This window comes from Cricetulus griseus, chromosome 4 (genome assembly GCF_003668045.3).
Source record: "Cricetulus griseus strain 17A/GY chromosome 4, alternate assembly CriGri-PICRH-1.0, whole genome shotgun sequence".
NCBI classification, from domain to species: Eukaryota; Metazoa; Chordata; class Mammalia; order Rodentia; family Cricetidae; genus Cricetulus; species Cricetulus griseus.
The window spans coordinates 59,065,309-59,087,083 of record NC_048597.1 but is presented as its reverse complement, the minus strand read 5'-3'; the positions used below and the strand labels follow the sequence as shown (position 1 = coordinate 59,087,083).

General features: G+C 44.4%; 1 protein-coding gene and 1 long non-coding RNA gene across 2 annotated transcripts in view; one reads left to right on the top strand and one right to left on the bottom strand.

Annotated features, from left to right (window-relative positions):
• Window positions 1–4,821, bottom strand: part of Atp13a3 (ATPase 13A3) — a 74,780-nt gene extending 69,959 nt beyond the window's left edge. Inside the window, exons 1-2 of the mRNA XM_027412900.2 lie at window positions 4,753–4,821; window positions 4,044–4,088 (exon numbers count right to left, since the gene is read on the bottom strand). The gene's annotated coding sequence lies outside the window, so the exon portion shown is untranslated. The remainder of the gene's footprint in view (window positions 1–4,043; window positions 4,089–4,752) is intronic.
• A 413-nt stretch (window positions 4,822–5,234) lies between these two features.
• On the top strand, window positions 5,235–14,270 carry LOC113835377. The gene is made up of 2 exons (XR_004769948.1): window positions 5,235–6,265; window positions 12,943–14,270. It is a non-coding gene; the product is annotated as an uncharacterized LOC113835377 (long non-coding RNA).
• The last annotated feature ends 7,505 nt before the right edge of the window (window positions 14,271–21,775 follow it).

Here is a 21,775-nt window from a genome sequence, read left to right as displayed (position 1 = left end):
GGGGGGTGGGGGGATAGAACATTTTTACCTGAACTCTGAACTTCTCAGAGTAAGAGAATTCAAGTATGGTTTTGATTATAACATAGTTGCTTTCCATATATACAGGCCAGTTAGCCTCAACAGAAAGTTACAAAAATCCAAAGACTATAAATAAATCCTGTAGCCCACCTCTTAGATCAAGATTTAGCTAGATCAGCTAGATTTAGCTAGTCCACTTAAAACACCGCAGTCCAAGACATCCCAGTGCACAAATGAAACTGGGGATCGTACCAAGACTTGGTATATACATTTTCTCCTGTACATACATATCTATGAAGTTTAATTTAAATAAAGCACAGCAAGATTATCAATAACAGAGCAACTTAACATTACACTATAATGGAAGCTATGTGAACGTGATCTCTCCATTTTTTTCTTTTAAAACATCTTACCTTTAACTGAAGGAAGCAATTTTTAGTTTTTCTTTGGATAACCTAAATTGCTATCTATATAATAAATAGGGATACCTACAACACTAAAATATCATGGCAGTCTATTGGCTACAATGGCTAATAAGCATTTAGTAGACACAGACATGCGAGTATACTGGACTAACGGCTGACTCATGTCTAAGCCAGAACAATGGGACAATACAAAATTTCATCACTATTCAAAATAACACAAAACTTAAATGTTTAGATCAGTAGCTCTCAACCTTCCTAATGCTCTGTGTGTGACCTTCTAATAAAGTTCCTCATGTTGTGGTGACCCCCCAACCACAAAATTATTTGCTGCTACTTCATAACTGTAATTTTGCTAGTTTATGGATTGTTATATAAATATTTTTGGAGACAGAAGTTTGCCAAATGGGTCACAACCCACATGTTGAGAACCACTAGTCTAGATAGTTTATTTCTGGAATTAAGTCTAGATAGTTTATTTCTAGAATTATTCCATCTAATAGTTTCAAACCACAGCTGAATAATAGTTAACTGAAACTACAATAGGCTAAACTATGGTGGGTGCTGTATAGAAAGAATACTATTGTATTCAGAATACATTTCATCACTAGACTTAACAGATGTTAGATACGAAATTGATGACTTTTAGTATACCTCTGAATTGTCAATAAATGCTCAGCTGTTAACCTTTGCTCAATGTGTGGTCTAGTTACAAATAAGGTTTCATATTTAATACATATAGTTAGTGTAGGCCACCAAGTATACTACCAATCTTGTTTTATAGGCCTGGAGTCTATAATCCCAACTACTTAGGAATCCTGGGCAGGAGAAGTTCAAGTGAAGGCCATCCTGGCTACACTCCAAGTTCAAAGCCAACCTGGGCAAGTGAGTTGAAACCTTATACCAAAAGGGGCTAGGGATATAGCTCTTTATAGTGTATGCCCATCAACTGTGAAGCCAGAATTCAAATTCAAGTACCACAAAACAACAGAATCCATTTCACATAAAACCGTATTAGAGCCAGGCAATAGTGGTACAAGTCATTAACCCCAGCACTCAGGAGGCAGAGGCTGGGAAATCTGAGTACAAGGCCAGCCTGGTCTACAGAGAGAATTCCAGTACAGCCAGGGCTACACAGAGTGGGGGGGGGGGCATATTATCAAGACCACTTTGAAATTCTATTTTTTGTCTTACAACACTAGTTGTCCTTCAGATTTTATTTCACCATCACCCAACACTGGAGAAAAAAATACAGATGAAAACAAAAGTTCCCATGTGCTCTCCTGTCACTGTTTGTTCTCAAAGTCTGACCACTGACTGGGTTCCATGAGTACAGTAATGCGATCCCAGCATATTGCTATTTATTTCAGGAATGAAGCATGCTCTTCAGTGGTTACAAAGCCACCGTGATATAAAAACACAATGCACAGAATGGTAAGAAGGAAGGAACTCTAAGTGCCAGGATCTGAGTGCTCCTTTCTTGCTCAGTTAACCCTCAAGCCTCTTTGAAATGGTATTATTCTTTGTAAATTATAATGAACCAGGAAAGGGAGGAAAAGAACAGATTAAGGACTTTGAAGACAGCCACAATCTAAGTTTAATATTACTTTCTGCAACACATAAGTTCTTATTTCTAGGTTTGTGAAAGTGTATGACTAGAAACTTATTACAAAATCTCAGTTTCCTCAACTAGAAAATGAAGTTCAAGAACTACCAAGTATTTATTTTAAACCCTAGCATACAATGATCTCAATAACTATTGGCATCGACAGATCTGATAACCAAATTCCACGCACTCTTTCTATTACAATTTTCTATAGTTGTCAACAGAGTTTCATGTAGTTCAGGATAGCCCTAAACTGAGTCTGCGGCTGAGGATGCCTTGAACTTCTGATCCTCTGGCAGATTACAAGCATCTGACTGGGCACCCATGATTGTATCCAGGGCCTCATGGACTTGAAGTAGCAAGAACTTCAAGAACTGAACTACATCCCCAGTGCCAAACACTTATTCACAGGAGAATCAATATTAGAAAAATCAATGTTTTGGGATGTAGAGATGACTCAGCAATTAATAGCACTAACTGCTCTTCCAGGATCCAGGTTCAATTCCAAGCACCCACATGGCAGTTCACAACTGTCTATAACTCCAGTTCCAGGGACTCCAACACCCTTACACGTACATACATATAGGCAAAACACCAATGCACATAAAATAAAAATGAACAAATTATGTTTTTAAAAATTTGGGAAACTGACATTACCTACTGAACTCTTTTAATGCTAAAATCTGATAACCAAACCCAGTATCTCATCAGACATTGAGTTTTGTTCTAATAACTATGAAACTAGATTTATACCAATATAGAAAACTACTTCAAACTAGACCTAAATTAAACGTTTCATTTGTTACTTACTGGTTAGCTTGGACAAAAAAATAAATCATCCTACAAAATGACTTTGAAGTTTATCAACTTTGTTCTCAAAGTTCAGTTCAATATTTTCATCTAATTACAGCTGTACTACTTAAATGAAGCAATTTAAATAATATCACTTTTCCTGCCCAATCCCATAACCAAAACAAGTATTGCTGTTGTGACAAAATCTCAACTACTATCGCACGCAGGTGGAAGAGGCAGGCGGATCTCTGAGTTCAAGGCCAGACTGATCTACACAGGAGTGCCAGCACAGGCTCCAAAGCTACACAGAGAACCCCATCTCAATAAATAAATAAAATCTCAACTACTTCATCCTCAGCCTAATCTAATGATGAATAATTGGGGGGTGGAGAGAGCAGATGTTAATACCAGGAAAGAAGCAAAATTTATCCTCTAGGCTAGCCATAGTGATACTGCCTATAATGCAACTTATTCAGGAGGCTAAACCTTGTTTTAAAAAATTTTTTCTTCCTCTTATACAACAGTCATTAGAAGATTTACTAATTCAAAAAACTTTCAGAAACTGATGAACTTTTGAATTTACTGTTAAACCTAGATGGGATGTCCATACAATCTACTCTGGCAGTCTATTCAGCAAAACAACAAACTGCAAAAAGAATACTACATATATTCCAGTAAAACAAAGTTAATGTGTCTTTTACCATGGTTCTAATCAAGGGTGAAACATTTTTAATGAAGTACTGATCCTTCAAAAGTAAAAATCACACAGGAATTAGAGTGACGGCACAGCAGTAAGAGTGCTTGCTGCTTACAGAAGACCTGAATCTGGCTCCTAACAGCCACAGCAAGCAGCTCACACTACCTGTAACTCCAGTTCCCAAGGGTTTGACCGCCAAGGGCATCCCCACATGTTAAAACATACAAATAGACAAACAAATAAAAATACTCTAATAATAAGCTTTCACACTAGCCACAAACCCTCTAGCAGAAGGTTCATCTTGAAAAGTCCCCACATTTCTTGGATTATAAAAACTTAGCTTCCTGCCCATAGATTAAAAATCACCATTCTGTTCAGAATCATGTAAGTTTCGAGGTTTACGACTCCATACCCATTTATTTTGTACTAATATAAACCACTAAATATAGTTCTAACTAAATCGAAAAAACAGTAATGTTTAGTAGTTAATTATATAAGTGATTCATACCTCTTATGTCCAGACACCCAAGATCCTAGGACGCTTCTGTCAGTCCTAAGGGAAAAGGAAACAATAAACACCTGTCACAAAAGCTTTCCAAATTGGGAAGCCCCGAACAGTTACTGTCAATCCCCAATGCTATTCTCTCCCTCCCTCCCTCCCAAATCCCCACCCCACCATAAAAGTTATCATTCGGCCAGTTGTCTGTATGAAGGGCAAACCAGAAAGTTAAGACTAGCGGAAAGGACTCTGGGCCTTTCTCTCTTAACAATCTCGAGCGTTGACACCTCATCATGTCCGAAGTCACTTTTCCTTTCTGGGCCTCGGTTATCTGTAAAGTGTGCTGATACTACTCCGTGGCCGGGGCCGAACCTAAACTAGTCAGCACCGGCACGAACCCATCAGGGACCCGGCCCACACTCCTCCTCGGGGGACATCACCTAGACTTTGTAGAGTGGCTAGCTGGCCCACCGGCCCGGGCCGCACGCAGCGGATGCACTCAAGGCCTCCACACTCACACGTGGTCCCAGACGGTACCGGGTCTCTTCGCCCCTCTCCCCGTCACATACACCTTTTCTGGGAGAGGATGTCCAATTCGGGCCGTGGAAGCAGCCACAGACTCACCTGGTACCCACCACCCGGGCGACGCCGCTCGCCTTCTCCAGCCTCCCCATCACCTTCGCCGCTCGCCCCACACCCCGCTCGCCCAATCACTCACCAGCCGCGCTGCCGTGCTGACTCCGCGGCGGCCTTCCCGGCCCGGGCAGCCAAAAAGGGGCCCGGGCGCGCCGCAATCCCTTTGCCGCTCGGTTCGCCCGCGCGCGCGCTCCGACTGTGGGGACGGAGGCACCGCGGCGGGGCCCGGGCCGCACCGGGCGCAGGAGCGTCCTCGCTCCGCTCGTCCGCGCCTGCGGGGCGGCTTGCAGCCGGGCAGGGCGAGAACAAGGGAGCGCGGCACGGAAGACCGGCAGGGAAGATGGGGAGGTCTGGGCTGAGAAGAGGTCTCCCGCCGTCGGCGACGAAGCGGACCCCCTCCCCGCGGCCACGGCGCCCGGTCACGCTGCGGGGAGGGCCGGCAGGCACACGGGGAGCGCCCCGCGAGCTCAGGACTCCCGCGCCGGATGTGAGGTCACGTGATTGCCTCATCCCAGCGCCCAGCGCGGAGGGGCAGGCGAGGGGCGGGGCGATTATCCGGCCCCGCCCACCTCTCGCAATCGGGCCCCCCAGCCCGCCTAAGCAAGAACCGCTAGCGGGAGACGCTCTCCAAGAGCGCTTTGCGGTGATTCCGCTCTGGGCTCGTTTTGAACGGTGTGTGGCTCGCCATGTTCAGAGAAGATCGTGGTCCAAACCCCCATTTTATGAACAAAGAAACTGAGGCCCCGAGTTAAGTGCAGACTTGCCTAACGTGGCAGTCAAGAGAGGACGCCAATGCTAACACGGTGGAGAGAGAAGTCCTAGCTCCGGGGCCGGATTCTTTCCCCACCTACACCAGAAAGAACACTTTAATTCCAATGGAACTCCTGGCCCAGCCCGCGGGCGTGGGACACAGAACAGAGTCAGGTAGGCAGGAGAAAGCTTCCACACCCGAGACCGCCTGGACCTCAAGGAGGAGTTTTTCCGACAGTGCTGGATGCAAATTAAATATTTCCCTCCACTGGAGACTTATCTCAGGGCACTGCCCCGCCCGTATATTCAAATCGCTGGTTTGGGGTTTTGACTTCTGCTCCGCGCCGAGCGCGCGCGGGAAGCAGAGCTTGCCACCTGCTGCCTCCAGCTCCGCCATCTTTCCTCCCTGAGTCTACCTCACCTGCATCCCAGGCTCCTGGTCATCTCTTGTTATTGTTCTCCCGCCTTCCTGCAAACTTAACTCTTAGCTGCTTGACCGGCTTAGAAGAAGGAACGGCATATTCTCGGGCCCTGTCCCTCATACTTAGGCTGAGTCCACCAGGGGCAAGGAGCATCCAGCCTAGTCACCTCTCAGGACATGCCCTATTGGTCCACAGCACAGAATGGCATCTCCTTTGGGTCAGTACAGTGTCCCAGAACCATGTCACTAATACTCCTCATTTAGGAGCTAAAAGGATGCTGCTCCGGCCCTCCACCCGCGGCAGTGGGATCCTGGATGGCGGCCATAGAATTTCGTCTTGCCAAGTGATATGGACATCACACTAAAGGAAGATAAGCCACAGCTGTGTGTTCCCAGCTCCCGCTCACCACTGTTTCAAACTTCGGTGTGTATTTACTACCACACTTGTGCTGGAGTAAGTAAATGGGATAAGAATAGGGGAAGTCTGGGTCGGGCTGAACAAACCCCACACACTGGTTCCAGCTCCCTTGGCTCCTGGTTATTTACCTCTCAGATTTTAAACAAGCTCAAGCCTCTCCAGGTCCTATAAATGTCAAGACAACCATCCACTTAAAGTGCCCTCTTCAGTTAGCTGCCAAGTGTTTCTGGCCCTCTTGTGCACACCTCTTGAACAATGGTGTCCCCCTGGCTGCCTCTACTTCCTCATTCCTCAACTCTTGAGAAACTGACCCCCCCACACACACACACGGGGGGGGGGGGGCTTCTTCACCCTGCTCAGGTGAGAGTAACCCATAACCTTCATGTCACCCACCGTTGGGGCAGAACTGCCTTGCTTCTTTCTTCCTCTGCATTACCTCTCTGCACTTCTTGGTTGTTCTCACCTTCTGGAATCACTCTACTACCTCAGTTTGCGGAAGACTGTGCTCTCTCAAGTCTCAGTACCTAAGACCTTTGCCCTCTTCAGTGGCATCCTTAAGTGCCACCAGTTGTGAAGCAGCAGCTGAGATGCAAGGCAGCACACAGCTGTACTCACTCAGCTTCACTCACTCTTGGAGAATCATCTCCACCCTTGTTTTGAACCCCCAAATCAGCCAGACCTCTTCTTAAAAACAAACAAATAAAAAAACAGATAATCAAATTTCCAACTACCTGCCATGCATCTCTATCTAGAGCTCACAGAGAAAACATCCATGGTGTGTCCAAAACTGCCTCTATAGCTGCCGCCTCCTGAAGCTATTAGCACTACCCGTCACACAGCCATCTGAATTAGAAAGTTAGGAATGAATGAGTCACCCCTGATGAATCACTAAACGCTATCTATTTCACCTTGAATTCCTACCTCCATTCCACTGGCACCCATCCTTTCCAAGCTATGCTGCTTTGGCAGCTTCCCACAAGCCTTCTTCAGACAAACCTCCTCCATCCTGCCTCCAAAATTCTGTCTAAAGCACACACCTACTTGAAACCCTAAGGTAAATGCACTCAGTTTTTTTATTTGATTACACTTATTTGTTGGGGATGGAGTGAGGGGGGCACATCATGGCACAAATGTGGATGTCAGAGAATGACGTTTTGGAGTTGGTTATCTGGTCCCACCCTCCACATCCCAGGGATAGAAATCAGGTGGTCAGGCTATATCAGCCATCTCACAGGCCAGAGCCCACACTTGGTGATACACGCCTTTAAAATCAGCACTTGGGAGGTGGAAGAGTGGTGAGTTTGTAGCTAGCTTGGAGTATGAGACCCTGTCTCAAAACAGCAAAACTAGCAAGCAATGTTGAAAAGACTTCAAGATGCAACCGAATTTCTCAAACTAAGGCCATTCACATGGGGCTTAGGAAATGCCAGGAAGAAATAAAGCAGTTAAGTATTTCAAGAAGTTCTTTGCTACAGATGCTTTGCATACAGGGAGAAGAGAATCTGAACACTGACATGGGGAGGAGATGTTGAGTCAGGCTTGAACATGTTTTTAAAAAGGCTGAGGGAAGGCATGAAGAAGAGAGTCCCCAACAGAGTGATGGAAGCCTGTCTTGACATTTTTGAAACCTTGAATGATACTCAGCCTATCACATTTCTGAGCCCCAGACTTCTGTAATGCTAGACCCCACGCTTTCCTTTTTCTGATCACTATTTAAGGCCCAACCCAGGCTAAGTACGTTGGCCCACACCTAAAACTGAAGAAGCTAATAGGGAATGAGTCAGGAGGATCAAGTGTTGGAGTTCAAGGCCAGCCAGAGTAATATATGAAGACAGCACCTCCAAAAAAGAAAAGAAGACATCAGAAACAGCAACAACAAAACATTACCCCCAGGTCCACAAACACAGACAACAAACAGTCCTACAGTCACCCCTGATCATTCTTGCCACGAAAAGTAGTTTTCCATCGACAAAAATCCATATTTATTTTTTCTCAACCAACCCCTTCCATCACTTTACCTCCTGTGTTACCAAGAAAACTGCAAAGCATCTGTCGAGACTTATACTCATCCCCTTCCCCCAGATCTACACATTATTCCCATACTACATCTAGTCTTTTTTCTCATTCTAAAGACACAAAGCCCCTCCTGACAGAGCTATCTCTCTATAAAGTAGTTCTCAACCTTCCTAATGCTGTGACCTTTTTAACACAGCTCCTCATGTTGTGGTGGCCCCCCAACCATAAAATTATTTTTGTTGTTATTTCTTAACTGTTATTTCATAATTTTGCTACTGCTATGAGTCAGTGTAAATATTTTTGGAGGTAGGTTTCCCAAAGGGGTCACAACCCACAGGTTGAGAAGCACTGCTCTATAAGTTCAGAGCCAGGCCCCAAGGAGGTCACTACTTTTCTGAATGCCAGGGGATTCTTTGTGCTTAGAGCTCTCTACTCACAGAATGCATCACCCCATCTTTCATATTTATTTATTTAATTTGTTTTTCTCTGAGACAAGGTTTCTCTGTATTGCTTTGGAGCCTGTCCTGGAACTTGCTCTGTAGACCAGGCTGGCCTTGAACTCAGAGATCCACCTGCCTCTGCCTCTCCAGTGCTGGGATTAAAGGTAAGCACCACCACCACCCGTCTTTATTTATTTTTTTATGATAGTGTACTTGTGTTTTGCCTGCATGTATGTCTGTGTACCACATGCCTGACTGGTGGAGGCCAGAAGAGGGTACCATCTTCTGGAACTGGAGTTACAGACAGGTGTGAGCTGTGATGTAAGTGGTGAGAATTGAACCTGGATCCCCAGACAACCAGTTCTCTCCAGTCAATTATGTTTGATTATGTAGTCTTGGCATTCACATTCTTCCTCTTTGTTACTCCTCTCTGTGTGCCTCTCTCTCTCTCTCTCTCTCTCTCTCTCTCTCTCTCTCTGTGTGTGTGTGTGTGTGTGTGTGTGTGTGTCTCAAACACAAGCTGTTTGAGAGCCAAAGATAACACCTCTGATATACACAATTAGCATATTCTTCGCAGGTAGCCTTGTCTACCATGGCTATAGCCACCATGGGCATGTATATTAACTCTTGATGAGTATGTCCCCACAGCCGACCCCTCTCCAGAGATTCAGAAGACACATGACATATACCTCTCCCTACCTTTGTTATTGTTTCTTTGAAGATTTATTTGTATCGTGGTGGTAGGATGAGTATGCACATATAAATGGCCCTATGCCTGTGAAGGCCCCAGCAATGTGCCACACCCCCCTGTGTGCTTGTGAACCACTCAGCCACTCAGGGTGCTGAGACATGAACTTGAGTCCTCCAGAAGAGTAGCAGGTGCTCTCAACCACTGTTTTATCTCTCCAGCCCTACTGTTCCCTTCTTTGGTTGTTGTTTGTTTGGGTTATGTTTTATTTTTGTTTTTTGAGACAAGGTTTCTCTGCATAGTCTTGTCTGTCCTGGAACTCACTATGTAGACCAAGCTGGCCTAGAATTCAGAGATCAGGCTGTTTTTGCCTCTGCTTCTGGAGTGCTTAGACTAAATATATATGCCACCATACATGGCATGTCCCTCAAATATATCTTTAAAGGGTCTCCTGTTTCCCAGGCTGGTCTTGAATTCTTTTATGTGGATAAAGATGACTTTGAACCTCTGATCCTTCTGCCTCCATTCCCTGAGAGAGGGATGAAAAGTTTCTGCTTCTCCATAAGCTTCTCTGATAAGCTTCTCCACCAACACAGCAATTCAAATCAAACCAAATCAAACCAAATTAAAAGAGGCCTAGGTTTAATGGATAAAATGTTCCCAGATGATTTTCTGGCCACCCTCCATAGAGGATATGGGGAAGAGAGACCAAAAAAACATATGTCTGTTTTCTGGGTGGCAGTTTAAATACCCAATGAAAATTATCTTGAGCATCTCTATGGGAGGGGTCATCATTTGCCAGGCTTGAGGTGGAGCTTCTACCAGAACATTCCAGACTCTTTGGGTATATGGATGCCAGGGGCTGGGGTGGAGCTTCCACCAGAACAAGGGGATTGACAGACATGGGTTTATACCTGGTTTATGAAATGCTATAGACAGAACCCAGGTCTCTGTGAAGGCTACACACAGTTTACCAACTAAGCTGCATCACAAGCCCATTTTAGGTTGTTTTGAGGCACAGTTTCATGTATCCCAGGTTTTCCTAAAACTTACTATGCATGTAAAGATGACCTTGACATCCTTCCTGTAACTCCCAAGTGCTGGAATTAGAAGTAAGTACCATCACTGGGTGTAGTAATGTGTACACACCTTTAATCACAGCACTGGGGAGGCAGGGGCAGGGATCTCTGTGAGCTCTAGGCCAGCTTGATTTACAAAGCAAATTCCAGGACAGCCAGGACTATTATACAGAGAAACCCTGTTTTGAAAAACCTAGGGGGAAAAAAAGGATGTACCATCAGGCTAACTAATGTACTACACTTTCCTTATCTACTAACTGTCAAAGGATACCTAGGTTGATTCTATATCTTGGCTGTTATGAATCTCATTGAGTATGAGAGTACAGGCATTCTATTCATTTTCTTTTGGATGCTATTCTTTGTATTTCCTACTCTTTCACTGCCCACTGACAATCTAATATGGCCATTCCAAATCTGTTCACATGTCTCCATGTCCATTACCACTATAACAATCCCAGTCATATCCATCTCCCAACCAGAACTATTGCAGTTGCACCACAACTGGTTTCTCCACAGTCACCCTTGCCACTTCCACCCATTCTCACAGCCTGAGTGTGCATTGGAGCATAGCTACTGATGGCAATTTTTAATGGCTGCCATTTCACTGAGAATAAAATGTAAACTTTGTTGGCCTACAATGTCCAGGCCTTTTCCCCTTTCACTGGCACTTAGCCACCCTCACCCTGACTCCCCTGTCCACCTTCCTCATCCTTGTCACATGGTCCTCTCTCAGTTCCTCATACACACCAAGCTCTTTCCTGCCTCACAGTCTTTGCACAACCTCCTCTCTCCCTCCCCTCCTCTTGTAAGCTAACTCTTAGGAACTCAACTCTGGGCTTCGACACTCACAGATCCTGAGAAATTGCCAGCCCTTCCTTGTCTGCCTTTGGTTTCTTCTCCTTTGCCCACCATGTAACCATCACCGCAGTTTTACTTACCAGTATATGTTTATTTAAACCTGTCCTTGCTGTTAAACTCTACCTTTGGGATGATGGGAACCATAGACTAGGGGTATAGCTCGGTGGCAAGGCACTAGCTGAACACCCACAAGACCCAAGGTTCAATCCCCGTCACTAACAGAGGAAAAAAAAAAAAAATAGACCCATTTGTGGTTCCAGCATCTTTCAAGAAGAGGCGTTGAAAGGGAAGATGAAGGGAGGGCCAGCTGGCCAGCAGGCAAAGGTACTTGCTGTACAACCTGGCAATGTAAAATCCATCCTAGGAACTCACATGAAAAGTGAAAGTAGAGAATAGATTCCACAAACTAGTCCTCTGGCCTCCAGTGAGCCCCTCCCCTATCTCACATAAACACACATAGTAATAGCTATGTTAATATACTATTTTGAAATTTTTCTTTTTTGTTTTTGTTTTGTTTTTCAAGACAGAGTTTCTCTATGTAGGCCTGGCTGTCCTGGAACTCACTCCGTAGACCAGGCTGACTTTGAACTCACAGAGATCTGCTTGCCTCTGTCTCTGTCTCCTAATGCTGGAAGTAAAGTCATGTACCACCAGGATACAACTGGGTGTCCTTGCATACTCCTATAATCCTGGCATGAAGATCAGGAGCTCCAGGCCAGCCTTGGCTACATAGTGAATGAGGCCAAGGCCAGACTCAGCTACATTATACTCTACTAAAACAAGCAAAAAACGCAAAAAACAAACAAAGCAAAAACTGGCAATGAAAGGCAGATGTAGGTGAGTATAGTGGCCCTCAACTTTAATTGCAGCGCTGGTGTTATTGAATCTGAAAGACCTGTAGTTCAAGGCCAGTCTTACATCAGAAAGGGAGGTGTGGAGGGGGGGTGGGAGGGAGAGAGGCAGGCAGGCAGGCAGGCAGGCAGGCAGGCAGGCAGGTGTTCCTAATACCTGGGAAATGCAGACAGAAGATCAAAAGTGCCAGATCATCCTGGGATATATACTGAAAACTTGTCTCAAAAAAACCAAAAACAGGTTGTGAGTTCAGGGAGTTAAAGATGCTTGAGGCAAGGCCTGATGACCTGAATTTGATCCCTGGGACTCACAGGGTAAAAGAGATTGCTGACTCCCATGAGCTGTCCTTCGATCTTGACGTGTGGACAATGACATATATCCACACACTCCTTTGGAGTGCATCACTACATTTATAACCTTGAATCTGTTTAGTGTTTAGTGTTAAATGCATTCCTTTGCATTTATTCATGAATTTCTGTTTTTCTTCTTATTTTTTTACTCATTCTTGGTTTGGGCTTTTGTTTTGTTTGCATGAGGTAATATACTCAATCTCACCAGATAGCTAACCCTGTCCTTGGATTCCTGGTCCTCCTGCTGCTGTGTTTCAAGTACTTAAAACACAGGCATGTGTGACACCATACTTGATTTACTCATATTCTTGTTCCTAGGGTTCCAGATAGTTTAATGTATTTTTACCCAATGTTTATAATAGTCTTAGGAATTACAAACTGTTATCATGTCTGTTTGCAGATAATACTGAAGAATTCTTCAAAATCTCACTTTAGGCTCTAGACAGCCAAGACCACTCGGAGAGTCTGCTCAAGTACCCAGACTTCAACTGCCTCCAGACCTTCTTCCCCACAGCTTGGATTTTTCCCTCTTCCGAAACACTGGGATAGAATGCTGCTGAGTGAGCCTACAGAGCAATGGATGACAGAATCATTTCTTTTCAGACTTGCTATGCCCCACTAGCAATGGCATGATTCTTGTTTTATGCAGTGATTTGGAAACATGGTCCCTTATACTCCAGGTTGGCTTTGAACTCTGATCCTTAGTCTCTGCCTCAAGTACTGAGATCATGCTAGACTCAAATAGCATATTATAGGGAAGAAAATTGAGGATCACGGGAGGAGATAATTCCTGTGAGTCCTTCTAAGTCAAGCCCTCTTTCATATTCACTCTGCTGCCTCCACAAAAGAAAACATGTATTTTTGAGACAGGTGTGATGGCTCACACTTATAATTCAAACACCCAAGAGGCTGAGGTAGGAGGGTCACCAAGAGTTTTCGGTCAGCCTGGGCTACATAGTGACTTCCAGGCTAGCATGTGCTATAGAATCAACTCTGCCTCAAAACAATTACAAAAGAAGAATAAGAAAAGGAGGAGGAGGAAACTAAGCTGCGTGTGGTGGGTCCTTCTGTAATCTAGCCCTCTCTCATGAGGCTGGGACAAGAGGGTTGCCATGAGCTCAGTGTCAGCTAGGACAGGATATAAATTCCAGGTCAACCTGTACTGGCTATACAGTGAGACTTTATCTCAAAGGAACGAACCACCTAGGCATTGACCTTTAATTCCAGGCCAATCCCATCTACACAGTGAGATCCAGGCTAGCCAGCACTAAATAAAGCCCTGCTTCAAACAACAATCAACAAAATGAAAGAACAAGGCTGGTGAGATAGTTCAAGGCCTAAAGATTTGAGTTTGATTCCCCAGGACCCCCATGGTGGAAGGAAATAACTCCTGAAAGTTGTCCTCTGACTTCCACTCATACAGTGTGGTATGTGCACACCTACGCACACATGTGCACTCACACATGCACAAAATGAATGTATGAGAATATATGTAGTAACATAATGAGTGTGGCCACGCAAACCTGCCCTAACACAGTCCTCCCCATGTGAATCTGGAGAGAAATGCAAACACCTCTTCAATTTAGGGTTTGAAAGGCAGTGCCTCACTCAGTTGTTCAGAGAATGTCCTTGTGTCTAGATGAGGTGACTGTGTGGCCACAGGCTTTTATGTGTCCCACCCAGTCCCTCAGCCACCTATAAAATTATCACTCAGATGCTTAATGTTAATTATAATTGTTTGGCAGAGGCTCGGGATTATTTCTGGCTAGCTCTTACATTTAAATTAATCTATTTCTATTAATCTATGTATTGCTACATGGCCGTGTCTTGCTTCCTTGGTGGCTGGCCAATGTCTCCTCCTGACTTTGTCTCTTTTTCCCTGTATCTCTGCTTGGATATCCCACCTGGCTCTATTCTGCCTGGCTATTGACCAAACCAGCCTCTTTGTGTTAAAGATAGAGAAGCTGACTTCAAGTCTTAGCCTTCTCCTTATAAGCCAAACATTTCTCAATTTGAGTCCCAATTGTTATCTTATTGTTATTTGTGGTATTGTGAATTAAGCCTAGAGCCTCAAGCCAGACCTCTCATTTTGAGAATTACTTTACTTAGTTGCCCAGCCTGCCCTTGAACTCATAATCCTCCTGCCTCAGCCTGCAAAGCAGTTGATTTTACAGTAGTTCTGTGCCAGCAGAGCACCCCAATCTCAGTTATAATGTAGTGTTATCCACTTCACAAGTTATTTGATCATCTAAAAACCATGCTTAGCACTTACTGTTAAGCATTAAGTTCTCCCCAACTCATATTACCGGCATAGAGGTAAAGAAAGGGACAAGTGCAGAGACCATAATTCTAAGGTCACACAGCTAGCAACTCAGCTCCAGATCCCCTTGTCTTTAGCCTAAACTCCAGAGCAGCAGTTCTCAACCCCTTTTGGGGGTCAAAGATCCTTTCACAGGGGTCACCTAAGACCATTGGAAAATACAGATGTTTACATTATGATTCATAACAGTAGCAAAATTACATGTATGAAGTAGCAATGGAAATAGTTTTATGATTGGGGTCACCACAGAATGGGGAACTGTATTAAAGCATCACAGCGTTAGGAAGGTGGAGAACCACTGATCAAGTTTAGAGCTCCAAGTCAGCTATCTGGTTCTGTTTTCTCTTTCTTCCTTTTCTCCTTCCTTCCTTCTTTCTTTCATTTCTCCTTTGGGTTTTTTGTTTGTTTTATTTTTTGTTTTTTGTGACAGGATTTCTCTGTGTAATAGCTCTGACTATTCTGGAACTAGCTCCGCAGACCAGGCTGGCCTCAATCTCACAGCAATCTGCCTTTGCCTTCTAAGCACTGGGATTAAAGGTGTGCACCACCACCACCTGACATTCTCCTTTGTTGTTTTGTGGGGTTTTTTTTTTTTTGCTTGTTTGTTTTGTTTTGTTTTTCATTTTTAGCTACTGCTAGTAGCCAACCCTCTGCTTTGTGCCTACACCTCCTATTCCATCGAGCTATGCCCCACCCAATGAACTAGTTTTCTAGAGTTTACCAGAACACAGCCACACTCAATCACTGTTGCATTTTCTAAGCAGTGTTTATTCTATAATGGGAGAGGTGAGGAATTGTGTTAAGGGAAACATAGGCCACACAGTCAAGACACTATCTGGCTGTTTACAAAGAAAGCTTTTTGACATCTTTTCTATGGCATCCTGCCTGTATGGGGTGACACACTAGTTATTAGTTGTGGATGAAACTGGATTGGAAATTACTTTTGCTGACCAAGAAAACAAGCGGGACTAATGTCACTACAGTTACTGGACCAGCTTTTGTATTCTAATAGTTGGGTCAGTGAAATGGAATCCTTAATAGCCCAAGGTGTGACCTTCAATAATAAATAATCCATAAAAGTCTAATGTTTTAAGGCCTTGAGCCAATGTCTTTCCCCAGCTGCCTAGCCTACTCTCATTCTTGGAGTATCTTTCTCATCCTTAATGAACCGTCTCCATCCAGAGAAGGGGGGAAGGGGAGAAGAGAGAACATTTATGTTTCCTACTTCTTGAGATCCCAACATTGTTGGGTTGAAATGAACTTAGCAAGGCCTGCTAATACACATCTGTAATTCCATTCACTTGGGAACATGAAGCAGAAGGGTTAGGGTTAGGGTTAGACATTCCTGGGCTATAAAGGAAGCACAAAGTCAATTGGACAAGACCCTGTGTGTCAAATACATCTGCAATCCCAGCAATTGAGTAGAGGTAGGAAGATCTGGAGTTGGAGTCCAAAAACCTTTTGGGTCAGGGGATGTAGCTCAGTGGTAGCCACTCTGCTGGTTCTGTGTGAGGCTCTAGATTCAGTGATGAAGTCGGGGAAGGAAGGAGAAATTCAAGCTGTTCGTTCATTCAGGCTGTCCTCTTGGGAATACTGTACTGGGCTTCTAAAGCTAGTGTGGGACATCTCCCATGATCATCAGCAGTCCTGCTGGATGAGTCCCCTGCCTGAAGAGGGGCAGGCCTTTAGCACAGCAAGGCAAAGCCAGATCTATCACAGAGCTGAGGCACTAGGCTGGCATCTCAACACCTGTCATCCTGTACCAAGAGCTGATTCTTCAAGTGCCTGTTTCACATTCCAAAGAAGCTCCTCGAAGCCTATCATTCACTGGCCTCCTGTAGTCAGTCGTTAAAAACTTCCCCTGACCTTTGCAGCTACTTCCTATGAGCCTCTGAGGGACTGCCAGTCACCTGTGGCCTATTTTCAGAGCTGGCAGCTCTGGCTTCTAGAGCAAACATGGGACAAGCCCAGCCTCCAGCCTTGGGGGGGGGTCCTCTGAATTTCCTCTAAGTTCCTAGTTCTAAAAGAAGATTGTTTTCAGGAAGGATTAGAAGGGTAAATGGGAGCCCAAATGCCACATTCAGGTAGATAGATTCTCACTGCTGTACCCCAAGTCACTATCTCAAGATCTGGATAGCCAGAAGGCTGTTAGCTTGTTTGCTTAAGTCAGTTACTTCCTTGTAGGTTTGGTGGGGGTGCATTTACACTTATTTACTTTTTTTTCTCATAGCAATGATGCCCCCACAGAGTTAGGAAGTTAAAGCAATACTGACTGCCAGCTGTAGTGTGGGAGTTCCACTGCAAAAGAATGTCGTACATATTTCAAAAGTGAGCCTGTCCAAAACACGCCTCCAGTTTGGCTTTACCTGTAATCTAATCCAGTGGAGGAAGCAGAATCCAAATAGCTCAAGGTTCTGCGAACTCCACAACAGCTGCCACCACCAAATGACAGCAAGCTGGGCTCTAAGGTGGAGAAAACTTGGTAGCTCCATGCCACGTGGTCTTTGCCACTGTAGTCCTAAGATGGACTTAAATAGTTCATATTAGCGACCAAGAAAACTGAGGTGAAACCTCTTGGAACTGAACTACAAGTTCAGTTATTCACATTTGATCTTGGTCCAAAGGCCAAGAAGAAAAAGGAAAGGGAGAAAGGAAGGAACACGGTTACACCACAACTTGAGAGTCTCCTGCCTCAGCCTCCCCAGTGATGAGATTATACACATGGGACATCATGCTTTAAAAGTCCATCTATCTATCCATTCATTTAGAGGCAGTAGCTCAGTTTGGCCTCAAACTCTCCATGTAGCTGAGGTTAGCCTTGAACAATACATGATGTAGCTGAGGTTGGCACTGAACTCATGATCCTCCTGTCTCTACCTTCCAGGTACTGGGATCACAGTCATGAATCACCAAGATTTTTTGTCTTAAAATGTTGCTCAGGCTAGTCTTGAACTCAAGATGGTCTTTCTGCCTTAGTGCTGAGTGTGCCATCATGCTCAGCAAATGCACGGCCAATTTTATTTTCTAGCGCTATGGGTGTTATTATGCAGGCATCTGTACTGGCCTGCCCATGAGGTCCTGACAGGATATGCCCTCAGCTGCAGCCACTAAGAGCACCACCTGTGTCTTTTCACTATGTTCCCTTTTAAAAAGGGCCCTGCCCACTCCCATTCCCCCCCCTCTCTCTCTCTCTCTCTCTGTCCCCCTTTCCTCGCTCCTGCTGCTCCTGTCCTCAGAGGCCAGTCTCCCCTTTCCCCCTTTTATGATCCCTTTCCCTAATTAAAAAAAAAAAAAACCTGTCATATGGTGTCTTTCTCTCCATCGATGCTTTTTTAAAATTACAGCAATGTGTTGAACCTAGTATATACCAGACCAGCGCTCTATCCGCTGATCTAGAACCCTAGCCCTAATTTAAATAATGACCTTAATTTGTTGTTATGTTTTTAAGATTTATTTTGTTTTAAGAGCATGTGTGTAGGCCTGAGTGTATGTAATGTGTAACACATGATGCAGGTGTCCATGGAGACGAGAAGATGGTGTCATGTCTTCTGGAACAGACCGAGCTGAAGTTACAGATGGTTGTGAGCTGTCACCTGGAACTGAACTCAGGTCCTGTGCAAGAACACCAAGTGCTCTCAACCTCTGAGCCATCTCTCCAGCCCTTTTGGCTCGTTTTGAAATATGGGTGCTCCTGAGTTTATGATGCAGTATGTAATGATAAATCTGTTGGAAACTTGAAATATCTTACGTTGAAAATAATAAGCCAGGTGCAACTGTGCCAGCTTAGCCACACAGTAGATTGTTTCCCTTGGTCCCTACACATACATAGTGTGCACATACAATACTAATAAGAGAAAATATAAAGAAGTCAATCAGAATCAAATTCATCTTTTTACACTCCCCCCCCACACACACACTGCATAATAACAATGCCTCTCATATAGCAGCCAAAGGTCAGAAAATATGACTCTGGTGACAACCTCCAAGAAGGTAGGAACTTCATCCACTCAGTGCTAATTTACCCCAGCAGCCACTCGGAAGATGGTAAAGGAACTGGAAAGACAGTCAGCTCAGCAGTTAAGAGCACTTATTGTTCTGTGGCAGGACCAGAGTTCTATCCTCATACATCAGGTGGCCTACAAACACCTGAATCTTTGGCTTCGAAAGCCTCTACCTCCCACTTCCAGACTGGAGAGCAAGCAAAAGTAACAACCTTGAACCAAGGGCTTACAATATCCAGCAGAAATGGCTGGGGAATCCCAGCTGAAACTGTCATGCTGGAGGCTCCACTGAGAGCTCTACATAGTTTTCCCTCTAAGAATGAACTTTCAGCTTCTCCTTCCTAATGCAGACATTTTTATGACACAGGATAAACAATGGTAACCTCTGTTAGAAACGGTTGCCTTCAAGCTGTTCACAAGGACTAAAGGCAATTTAACATCCTTAGTTGTTTGCTATTTTCCTTTCTCTCTGTTATAGGGTTAGAGGGCCAGCCCACTCCATCACAGGCAGTCTTGGAAGATACAAGTATCTTCTCTCCCAATGTCTCTTCTAGAGGCAGGTGGTACTGGTGAATACCTTTAATGGCAACAGAGGCTGGCAGATCTCTGAGTTCAAGGCCAGCCTGGTCTAAGAAGAGAATTCTAGGACAGCCAAGGCTAAACAGAGAAACCCTTTCGCAAAAAAAAAAAAAAAAAAAAAAAAAAACAAATGAAAAAGTCTTAGTGGATTGAAACAGTGAGTGACAATTTACTAATATAGTTTATATTATATTTGTTAGGACTCAGGTTATCTATGTATCCAGAAATGAGCTCAAGCTGGACTATATGGGATTTTGGCTTTTAGATAAAAGCTGGCATTTTTCAGGGACTTGTGAAATCAGCTCCTATCTGCCAAAAAGAGTCATTTTATTTAGCTCTGGCTGAAGGGACATATGGCCACCTATGGTGCCTAGCAGCTTATCAAAGCTCATACTGGCCACCAGGCTCCCTCTGTATGGAAAGTGCATTATTGGTAAGTTTCTGGCCAATAAGAGGCCATGTCTCAAAAGTGGATAATACCTGAGGAATGACACTAAAGGTTGTCCTTTGATCTCCACAATCAAATATGTATGCATACTTGTGTATAAACGCACACACACACACACACCACGAGGTTTTTTTTTTAATTTTCTCTGCTCTAGTGTGTGTGTGTGTGTGTGTGTGTGTGTGTGTGTGTGTGTGTGCGCGCGCGCCAGAGCCTTGTGAATACTAGGTAAGTGCTATGCCACTGAACCATATCCCTAATGCTCACTCCAGACTTGATGATAGTGATGGTGGTAGCGGTAACAGTGATGATTTACAGTAGTGTGAATTGGATGTATGGGGCTTTGTGCATGCTAAGCAAGCATTTCACCACTGAGCTCCATATCAGGCCTTTGCCACCTTTTTATTTGGAAAGAGGGTCTCGATGAATTGCGTAAACCAACCTTCAACTTTGGAGCCGCCTGTCTCAGCCTCCCAAGCAGCTGAGATTAAAGACCTGTACCACCAGGCCCAGTTTCACCCCAGTTATTTAGTCATGCAAAGCAATTATAATAATAGTATAAGGTAGGTACTCAGGAAGCATTGCCATTTCCACACTGCAGATTTATGAATCCAAACAAGAATGCCTTGTTCATAGCTGGATAAGCTTAAGGCACATGGTGTCTCTTCAGAGGCATTTCTCCTAATTACTGTCCTGTATCAGAATCCAAAACAGAAAAATGTTTCTTACACAGAAACCATCATTTCAGTATCATTTGGCTTTTCTCTGTGGCTTTGGAGGCTATCCTGGAACTAGCTCTTGTAGACCAGGCTGGTCTTGAATTCACAGAGATCCACCTGCCTCTGCCTCCTGAGTGCTGGGATTAAAGGTGTGTGCCACCACTGCCCGGCTTCCAGTATCATTTGTAATGGAGGGGGCACCTTAAGTTCCAAAGACATTCAGCAAAATTTGAATGTAATTTGGAAGGCACCTATGGTAGGATATCATACAAGTATTTAGCTGTATATTTGTAAAGAAGGAAAAATAGTGCATGCCTTTAATCCAAGCACTCAGGAGGCAAAGGCAGGCTGAGTTCAAGTGATGTTTTTCAGTCTTATTAGGAATGGTGGAATGGGGTAGACCAACCACAAATGATACATCTTTTCCCTAGGCCGTGGACTGCAGAATATAGAAACTCACACCCAAGGGAGACTAGCTGATCACCGTCTGGCCGCAACATAACTTTTCTTCTCCTTCTGGGAGAAAGAACCTGGTGTCCTCTAGCATTGTGGTTTGTGATTCTAAAAAACAGGAACTAGGCTGGCTACTCAAGGGGCCCTTCAAGTTTTCTGTTTTGCGCTCAGCTGAGTTACTGGAGATTCCTGGTGCTGAGTTGAGCAGGCATGCCACCATTCTCCAGGGCATGCCAAACCTAGAGGGCAGGAATGACCCTAACCTCCAGTCCTGGTAACCCACATCATCCTAGATCATCTTAAGAATGGGTTCACAGGGTGGTGGTCATGTACGCCTTTAATCCCAGCACTCAGGGAGGCAGATGCAAGCAGATCTCTGTGAGTTTGAGGCCAGCCTGGTCTACAGTTCCAGGACAGCCAGGACTTACACAAAGAACCCTGTCTCAAATAACAAATAAAATAAAAAATAAGAAAAGAAGGAAAAGTAGTTATGAAGGAGTACTATGATCAACTGCCAAGAAGTTAATTAGATAAATGCTTATGTTACTAGAAAGACACAAGCTGGGCTAGGATTTACTTTAGTTGGGAGAGTGCTTCCCTAGTGTGTTTGAAGCCTTGGGTTCAATTTCCAGCACCATATAAACTCACCATGGTGTTGTACATCTTAATTCTAGAACTCAGGAACCCAGGGCCTTATCCATACAAGGCCAGCATTC